A 10,127-nucleotide genomic window follows, 5' to 3' on the forward strand; every position below is an offset into this window, starting at 1 on the left:
GAGAGAGAGAGAGAGAGAGAGAGAGAGAGAAACATTGATGTGGGAGTGGCATATTGATTGGCTGCCTCCTGCATAACCCCAACAGGGGCCAGAGATTGAATCTGCTACTGAGGTATGTGTCCTTGACCAGGAATTGAATCCATGACTCTTTGTCCACAGGCTGACAGTCTAACTGCTGAACCAACCTGGCCAGGGCACCAACATGATCTTTAATATGAAAATATTTTGTCTTTCCCAGGCTTAAAACATTTTGCCTGGCTGATGTGACTCAGTGGTTGAGTGTTGACCCATGCACCAAGAAGTTGCTGGTTAGATTCTCAGTCAGGGTACATGCCCAGGTTGTGGGCCCAATACCCTGAGGGGGGATGTAAGAGGCGGCCAATCAATGTTTGCTCTCATTGATGTCTCTCTCTCTCTCTCTCTCTCTCTCTCACCTTCTCCTTTCCTCTCTCTCTAAAATCAATAAAGAAAAAAAATTTTAAGTCCATTTTAATGACTTTCTCTTGTTCACAGAGTAAAAAACAGACTCCTTACTATGGCTTCAAGCTTCGGCATCCATCCAACCTGTGCATGACTCTCAGGCTCACCAGTCAGCACTTTATCACATGGTGTGGTCTGCAGACTCACTGAAGTAATGCTAATGTTTCAAGCCTACCTTTCTTTTTTCCTCAGAGTCCTCACACACTAGCTTCCCAACTCATACCCCTTTCCTTGGCTACCTCTTATTCACCTCTCAGGTTTCAGCTTAGACATTAGTTCTTCCACAAAGTTTCCTTGACCTCCCCAAGTATGGCTTAAACACACCTCTTCTATAACATTTGATAATTCTCTGATCAGCATTTACCTCTGTTGGAATTGCCTATTTGTCTGTAGAATCGGATAAATTTTATATTTATTACAATGATTTGTATTTCTTCTGCTTTGTTTCTCTTCTCCCAGTAAGAAGCTAGAATCTTTGCATATTCTTTACCTTAGGCATTTTTCAAAGGCTAAAAGAGTTTATTTTATGCAAAACCTAAACTCAGCAAAGAGATTAAGATAAAAATGACTTTAGGATAGGCTTGGAAATTACGATTTTCATCTGCAAATGCTTTAAGAAGTGGGGATTTATTTTTTCTCTCAAAGCATCTAAGAAAAGTGTCAAGATTTGAGAAGGTTGCACTCATATACTTAGGGAAGTTGTTTCCTAAACACATAGGACCCCAACCTCATCTAAAATTCTAAGCCCTAAGGATGATAGAAATAGATACAGATGCATCAGAGTGGATGATAAGAGGTGGGGACCACATGTATGAGCTGGTAGGACCTAATGCACGTGGCTGCATAAAGACAACCTGGATATCTCTAGAAATGGGATGAGCTGGATGAGAGTTATGATTGATATTGAGCTTTGTGCCAGACTAGTAGGGTGAGAACTAGAAAACAGAGTTAGGCTGATTAAAGAGAACTAAGATATGCTATGTATCTTCCATGGTCAAGTTTGTGGACTGAGATTCAATCACATAATATCTGTGTCTTCCACCATACTTTCAGGGCATCTCTTTTCTGCTCTTTATCTTGTTGTTTATTTATTATTTAATTATTTATTAAATGCTTTTCTTGAATCTATTGATATGAACATGTGATTTTCCTTTTTTAATCTGTTGATGTGGCAGATACCATTTATTTTATTTTTGAGTGTTGAACCAGCATTTGCATACCTGGAATAAATTTCACTTGTTCTTGGTGTATAATTATCTTTATAATTATTTGGATTTGATTTGCTAATATTTTATGGAAGATTTTTGCATCTATTTTCAAGAGAGACATTGTGGTTTTCTTATATTGTCTTTGTTTTGCTTTGGTATTAGGGTAATACTGGCCACATAGAATAAATTAGGAAGTATTCCCTTTGTTTTTAGTCTCTGAAAGAGATTGTGTAGAATTTGTATAATTTCTTCCCTAAATGTGTTTAAAGTATTTACTAGTGAACTCAGCATGCCCTGGAGCTTTCTACTTTAAGAGATTCTAATTATCAATTTAATAGGTATAGGACTATTCATATAATCTATTTCTTCTTGTGTGACCTTTGGCAGATTGTGTCTTTCAAGGAATTTTTCCATTTCATCTAGGTTATCAAATTTGGGAACATAGACTAGGTCAAGATCGTTTACAGCTCACTGAAACTCTGTTCATATTTTTTCAGTCTTTCTTTTTTTTTCTATCTGTGTTTGATTTTGGATCGTTTACATTGCTATGTATTTATGTTTAATTGTGCAATGTCTAATTTTTCTTCCACAATATTTAATCTGATGTTAATGTCATCTAATTTATTTTTTTACATTATTGTTTTTTTTAATTTTAGAGAAGTTTTTGTAGTTTCACAGCAAAATGGAGCATAGAGTACAGAGAGTTCCTACATGCTCATTCCCCTCCCTCACAGCCTCTCCACAGTCAATATCTTTACACTCTGGCACATTTGTTACCATCAATGAACTATCACTGATGCATCATAATCAACCAAACTCCATTGTTTACATTATGGCTTATTTTTTCTATTGTACCTCCTGTGGCTTTTGACAAATGCTATGTGACATGTATCTACCCTTACTGTTTTATAAAGAATAATTTCACTTCCTCAGAAATTCTCTGTATTCCACATATTCATCTCTTTTAGTCTCCCCCCAAGTATCTGGTGACCACAGACACTTTTTAATGGAGAGATCATTGGCACATACTATTGTATTAGTTTTATGTGTGCAACATAATAATTTAGTATATGCGTATATTACGAAATAATTATGACAATAAGTTTAGTTAACATCTATCACCACACAGTTACACATTTTTTTCTTGCGAGGAAAACTTTTAAGATCTACTCTCTTGGTAACTTTAAATACAGTAATGTGTTATTTAACAATGGGGATATGTTCTGAGAAATGCTTCGCTAAGTGATTTTGTTGTGTTTGCAAACACAAACCAGATGGTATAGTCTACACACACCTAGGTTATATGGATAGCCCATTGTTCCTGGGCTGCAAATTTGTATCACATGTTATGGTACTGAATACTGTAGGCAATTGCAACACAATGGTATTTGTGTATCTACACATAGAAAAGGTTCAATACCAATGCAGTGTAGACGATATAAAATGATACACCTTGAATGGACCTTGCTGTACTGAAGTTACTCTGGGTGAGTCTGTGGTGAGTAAATGCGAAGGCCTAGAATATTACTGTACACTGTTGTAGATTTTATACACACTGCAAAATTAGGCTACACTGAATTCATACAGTGGGAGATTGTCTCAAACACAAGAGAAAATGATGCAATCAAGAGGTGTGGTAAACACGAGGTGTGTGAAGCCGCTGCCAGTGTAGCACGGCATACTGTTTTACTGTAAACTTTTTTTTTTAATAGACAGAATAAATGCAAAAATCAGGGTAAAAAGTCAAGTGAAGTAAACATATAAACCAGTAACATAGTCATATATCTCATTATCAAGCATTACGTACTGTACATAATTGTACATGCTCTCCAGTGTTATGGGCCTGGAGTGTGGCAGGCTTGTATTCACCAGCATCACCACAAACGTGGAAACAATGCGTTCAGCTACAACATTACCATGGCTGGGCGACGGGAATTTTTCAGCCCCATTATAGTGTCATGGGACCAATGTCATATATACTGTCTGTCATTGAACAAAACATTGTTATGCAAAGTATGACTGTACACAGTACAGAACTGTTAACTCTAATCATGTATATAATGCAACTTTGCTGTGCATTACCTCCCAGGCCTTGTTTATCTTATAACTGAAAATTTATACCTTTCGACAGCCTCTACCCATTTTGCCCATTCTCTTTATGAGTTATTTTTTTTTAGGTTTTACATGTAAGTGACATCATATAGTAGTTTTCTTTCTCTGTGACTTATTTTACTTAGTATCTGTTCCTCTATCATGAGGTCGTGCCTTGCCCTCCCCCTATTCCTTTCTATCGCAAAGAATCTTTTAATTCTTAGTCTCTGAGATAAAAATATTTTAATAAATTGAAGAGATATCCCAGGGCATACCCTGATTGCAGACATTCTTCTCCCTGACTGGATTGAATCCTGGGACAGAGAAAGGACACCAGTGGCAAAACTGGTGAAATTTGAATAAGCTCTGTAGTTTAGTTTCTCATTCTATAGCAGTGTTCACTTCCCGACTTTGATCATTACCAAAGTTATGTAAGTCGTTAACATTAGTGAAAACTGAGTAAAGAGCATATATAAACTCTCTGTACTATTTTTTTGTTATTTCTTTGATAGATATAAGGCTTTTCAAATTTTCTATTATATTTTGTGTTGTTTTGTTTCTAAAAAAATTGAGATATAATTAATGTCATAAAATTCATTCTCTTAAAATGTACAATTCAGAACTGTGCAAACATCACCACTATCTAATTTCAGAACATTTTCATCACCCCAAAAAGGGATCCCATACCCAATAGTAATCATTCCTTCTCTCCCTTTCCCAAATTCATCCCCTGGCAACCACTGATTTACTTTCTGTCTTTATGGATTTGCCTGTTCTTGACATTCACATATGTCTTTTGTGACTGGTTTCCTTCACTTATTGTAATGTGTTCAAGATTAATCAATATAATGTGTCAATACTTCATTTCCTTTTATGGTTGAATAATACTCTATTGTATGGATATGTCACATTTTTTTATCCATTCATCAGTTGACAGGCTTTGGGATATTTTTGTTTTTTGGAAGGATAATGCTACTATGAACATTTATATAAATGTTTTTGTGTGGAGACATGTTTTCCCTTCTCTTGGTTATGTAGCTAGAAGTAGAATTACAAGCCCATGTGGTAACATTATGTTTACTACTATGAAGATTTGTCAAACTTCCAAAATGAATGCACCATTTTACATTTCCACCAGCAATATGGAGTTCCAATTTCTACATAGCATCTCAAACACTTGTTATTCTTTGTCTTTTTAATTTTAGCCATTCTAGTGGATGTGCAGTAATATCTCTTTGTGGGTTTAACTTGCATTTCCCTTTTCATGTGTATATCGGATATTTGCATTTTTTGGAGTAATGGTTATTCAAATCCTTTGTTCTTTTTTAAGTTAAATTATTTATATTTATATTTTTGAGTTGCAAGAATTCTTTGTATATTCAAGACACAAATCCCTTATCTGACATATGTTTGCAAATATGTTTTCTCCTGTGAGTGGTCTTTTCACTTTTTTGATGATGTTTGAAGCACAGAAGTGTGTAATTTTGATACTGTCTTATTTATCTATTTTTTCTTTGTTACTTGAGATCTTGAAGCCATATCTAAGAAACTATTGCCTAATTCAAGATCAGGTAGCTTTACTTTCATGTTTTCTTTTAAATGTTTTATAATTTTAGCTGTAACATTTAGATCAGTGATTCATCTTGAGTTAATTCTTATGCACACAGTGTGTAGTATGGGTTCAATGTCAGTCTTTTGCATGGGGATAAGTTGTCCTAACACCATCTTTTGAAAAGATCTCTGCTATTTTTGCAAATTTTTCTGTGTGAAATTATTTCAAATTAAAAATAAAAGGTAAATAGTTGTATTATTTCCTGTTGGCTCTGCCACTCTGCAGTCTGATCTCACCAGTGATTTTATGGAGCCCAATGTTGTGAGATTACATAATACTGGCAACTATAAAAGGCTACAATCATCACGCTTCTCAAAGGTGCTAGTGTCTACTCACTTCACCAGTACAATTTTTTCTTTTGCCTGAGTGTACTCTGAGCCATCCCATGAACAGGGAAAGGGAAAGGAAGAATACTCCATTCTCATATAATAAATTCATTCTCACAATCCTCTGAGACTTTTCACCAAGTCTCTGAGACTTTTCACCTGTTTCATAGTGTTCTATCAAAGCAAATCTCAAATCTCTAATTTTTACCTCATTTATAATAGCCCATTGCCATGTCCAGCTTTAAAACAAACAACAACAACAATAAACACTCATAGCAGCAGTGTATTTAGCCATGTTGCAAGTATTGCTATAACGTTGAACACTGAATTATTTTATTAAATTTTCCTTTAACCATCCTATATTCTACACCCACTCTAGTCCAAGCCATCTCACATAGATTTTCATAGGTCCTGCTACTATATATTAGTCAGGTCCTATGTTTTCTTCATTTTCTAAGCATTCCCTCCTGTACTCTAGATTGTTTTCCTGCTCAGGGTGCGCTGAGCCTCGATTTGGGGTATTTTCCTGGAGACAGTGAGAAATGCTAGGAGCAGAGATTGTGGAGAACAGGCATCGCATCTCAACATATTCGCCAAATGTTTAGATCTCCCGGCAAGTGGAGGCTACTCTCCTTTCTCGGGAACTGAGCGGCTTAATTAAATAAATAATTCCTTTAGTCAACAAGTGCTTTTGAGTAATTAATTACCAGTCCCAGGCACACTTCTGCTTGTTTCTGCCTTCTTTAGGTTCACGTCTCCTGTTGGAGGCAACAGCCTTTGTGTTCTGTCTGCCAACATTCTCTGAAAACAATTAACTAGTCATTTCATCCTATGGAACTGGGTTTAATCAATGGTTTCTCTTTAAAGTAAACGCAGCTCTTATTGGAAAATCAAATGGAAAGGTGAGCCTATCAATATATTTTGTAAGACCTGGCCCTGATCACTCTGCAGTCACTGCTGTTCACCGAGAGTGTTTTCTGGGTGTTCATTAAGGAAGTAAGCATCTAACAGGAGAAAACTGGTTGAAGACCAAAAAAAAAAAAAAAAAAGGGCATATAAACATTTTAAAACATAATTACTTAATTACTACACTGATATAGAGAAGACATAATAAAGTAAAGACTGACAAATACTGATAATTCAACTCTTCCAAGTTAATTCTGGAAGTGTGCCTGCTTTCAAATGCCTTTTGACTTACCATATTTCTAGAATTATTCTCACATATTGAAGGAAAAGAAGTAGGGAGGAAAAAATCACTCTCTAGGCTATCCTATATTGGAGAACCAAAAAGAAAAATTTAAAAAAGAATCTTTAATGCTATCCTTACTTGTCCTCAATAACCTAAGAAAAATGATAATGGAAAAAAGGCCCAGTATTCTTGACTTATTTTTGACCCATGGGAATAATTTTCTCTTAGTACAGGACACATACTTATTTTTTCCTGTGTATCTAAATTGGAAAATTAATCATACCCTATGCAATAAGCAGTTTCTCTTTTGAGCCATAGGGGTGCATTTGTGGCTATTCTTTGGAGAGTTCAGAAGATTCATTTTTCTGATTTTGCTTTTGGTTGTTGTCAAGAGCAGTTCTCTTTACCACTCTGGCTCACACTGAAGTTTTCTCCTTAACCAACTATTGAAAGTGTCATAGGAGGAAGAGCAGTTATGTTAATTATACCAGCTTACAAGGGATGTACATGTGAATGGCATTTCATTTCATAAATAATGTAGTTGGAAATTGTTTTTTGTTTTGTTTTGTTTTACACTTTTTAAAAGGAAGATTTATTTGACAAGTTTCACTTAGCGCAATACACCTATAAAAGGAAATCACAGTACAATGAAAGACTTAAATCAAGGCTGTGGAATTTTATACAAACACCAAGACCAAAATTCTAAAGTATTGGTATTGCGTCTCAAATGCTCCCCCATTAACTTAAAAACAAACAAACAAAGCTTAAACTTACATGCCTTAGAAGTTATTAAATGAAACTAGAATGAACAAACATGCCAAATATTTCACTTTTAATTGTAGACACAGCTCCTATATTGAGTTAAAAAAAAAAAAAAAAGGCACATCTTTCAACATGCTTCCAAACAGTGTTCAATGTAATGTGTAAGAGCAACATTAACATAAATCAACTGCTTTAACCTAAATATATTTACTGCTTAAGTACATCCTACAATAGAACAAACTTGAGAAAAGCTAAAAATCGTTTAACGGTTATGGTTTACTCAACTTAGTTGTGACACCCTAGATGAATATGTGTTCAAAAATACTGAATCTTAAGTCTTTAATTCAATCCTGATTTCCACTTAGAGTAAGCATAAATCACAAGCTGGTATTGCAAAACTGTCAAACTTAAGTTTTTTGTTTTTGTTTTTTCTTTAAAATAATGTTGACCAAGAGTCAGTGATAAGGATCAATTTACATTCCCCGTCCACCACTCATACTGGACGTGCTAGACATCCCTCCCATTCTGTTCACTCCCATAGATGCGTGGCTTCCACTACTGTAGTAGCTGCTGTTCCCTGCTCCTTGGCTGCCTATGCAATGTTTGATTGAAAATCACTGGAGTTTTCCTGTAAAACTTGGTCATATCCACTCACGCTGCTCTGGCAACCACAGCCCCCTCCATAACCACCACTCAGCTGCTGGCTGGTTGGACCACCATAACTGGACTGGTTTGACAAACCCATGCCTCCTAGCATTTGGCTACCGTAAGCACCACCGCTCACTCCTGTTGTAGAATTCAAGAAGAGTTCTGCATATCTGCTTTGTCTTACGACATAGCTGCCACAGCATCTTCATGAGTTGCAAACTCGACATCTGCTTCACCAGTTACTCTGCCATCAGGACCAATTTCAATATGTACTCTTACAGGGTTGAGTGGTGGAAAAAAATTATAAATGTCATTCTCAGTAGCTCTATAAGGTAATCCCTGCATGTGTACACAGTGTCCCATTGTGCTCTGGAAAGTAGAGCCACCATCTCTTACCTGTGGTCAGACATTCCTCTTCCAAATCTCCCTGACCCCAAACCATAGCCATCATTGTAGCCATTACAATCATCACAGCCTCCATACCCTCCACCATAAGCACCATGCCTCATCCTTCCAAAGCCAGCTTCCCTGCCAATGCTGTTATACCCTCTGCCAGCCCCAGGTCTGTCATAGGGACCTGACCGCTGCATGGCCATAAGCTTTCGTGGTAGATCATAATGAGTTCTAACTTCAGCTTGACCGCTCTTAAAGATTTCGATATACCTGTGCCCTCTTCTTTCCTTGTGTTTCTTTAGAGCCTTTTCAGCTATTTCCTGTGAAGCAAACTGCACGAAGGCCTCCCCGGTACTGCTCCCATGGAAGTCCACCGGCAATGTTATCCCATTTGGCACGATTTCCAACCCTGAGAAGAACTGAACAATTTCTTCCTTGCCACATCCAAAGGGGAGTCCTCTAAGCCATACAAAGCCATCACTGGCCGTGTCAGGACTATTTGGACGAGTCTGCTTCAACACCCAATCCATGTCAACGTTGTTAGGCTTGAATACTTCAACCTATCTGTGTCCCATAGTTTCTCTGTCTTTTTTCAGGGCCAATTCGACTTCATCTTCTGATTCAAGTTCAACAAAAGCCTCGCCACTTGGTCTGCCTTCTCTGCTCTAGATGAAACAAATACCTTGAGCCCCATTTTGAATTTTGCAGTCAGAAAAAAACAAAAAACAAAAAACGGTGCACTTCGTCCGCCGAGCAAGACCAGGGCCAGCCCCGGACCTTCACCACGAATCCCTCTCAGCTTTCGGTGCCCAACATCGTCGTCTCTTAGTGGATCCTGGCGTGGAAAGAGACTGATCGCAGGACTTCAGCGTGGCTGAGCAAAAATCTGCCACCCCTGCGTCCTTCTGGTTTATACGTCCTTATTCCCAAAACAGGAATGCTCTCATCAGGTGACACAATGAAGATGCAGGGAATAGGATGCTGACTAGCCCCATGCCACTGATTACTCCTCAGGTGCTAATGGCATGAACAATAAAGAGCGCTACAGTGTAATCTTAATTAGCGAAAAGAAATGGGTTTGCTTATATGTAATGAAGAAGAAAGACGTCTGTCCAGTTCCAGTGCTTCTTCTGGACACGTTCTCATTTTGCCATGCCCAAGGTAGGAGAAGCTAGAGCAAGCACAAGTCGGCAAGTCTACCAAAAGCTCACATCGTTTAGAAATAAAAATGTGTGTTACTCTGCAAAAGCTCATTGACCTTTTTGATTTGCTGACTAAAGCTGAATTGCTGACTAAAGACAACTGGAATGTGAGACGGGAGGAGAACAAATGAATGAATATTAGTAGTTATTCCAGATGATAAGAATCGGTGACATAGGAGGATATTTGAAACTCAGAGCAGATAATCTGCCACCATC

At 37.3% G+C, this 10,127-nt stretch overlaps 1 pseudogene; it reads right to left on the reverse strand.

The window, feature by feature from the left end:
* Positions 1-8,141: 8,141 nt before the first annotated feature.
* On the reverse strand, positions 8,142-9,525 carry LOC118622774 (annotated as a pseudogene).
* Positions 9,526-10,127: the final 602 nt, after the last annotated feature.

Source organism: Molossus molossus, unplaced genomic scaffold (genome assembly GCF_014108415.1).
Source record: "Molossus molossus isolate mMolMol1 unplaced genomic scaffold, mMolMol1.p scaffold_m16_p_9, whole genome shotgun sequence".
In the NCBI taxonomy this organism is placed as follows: Eukaryota; Metazoa; Chordata; class Mammalia; order Chiroptera; family Molossidae; genus Molossus; species Molossus molossus.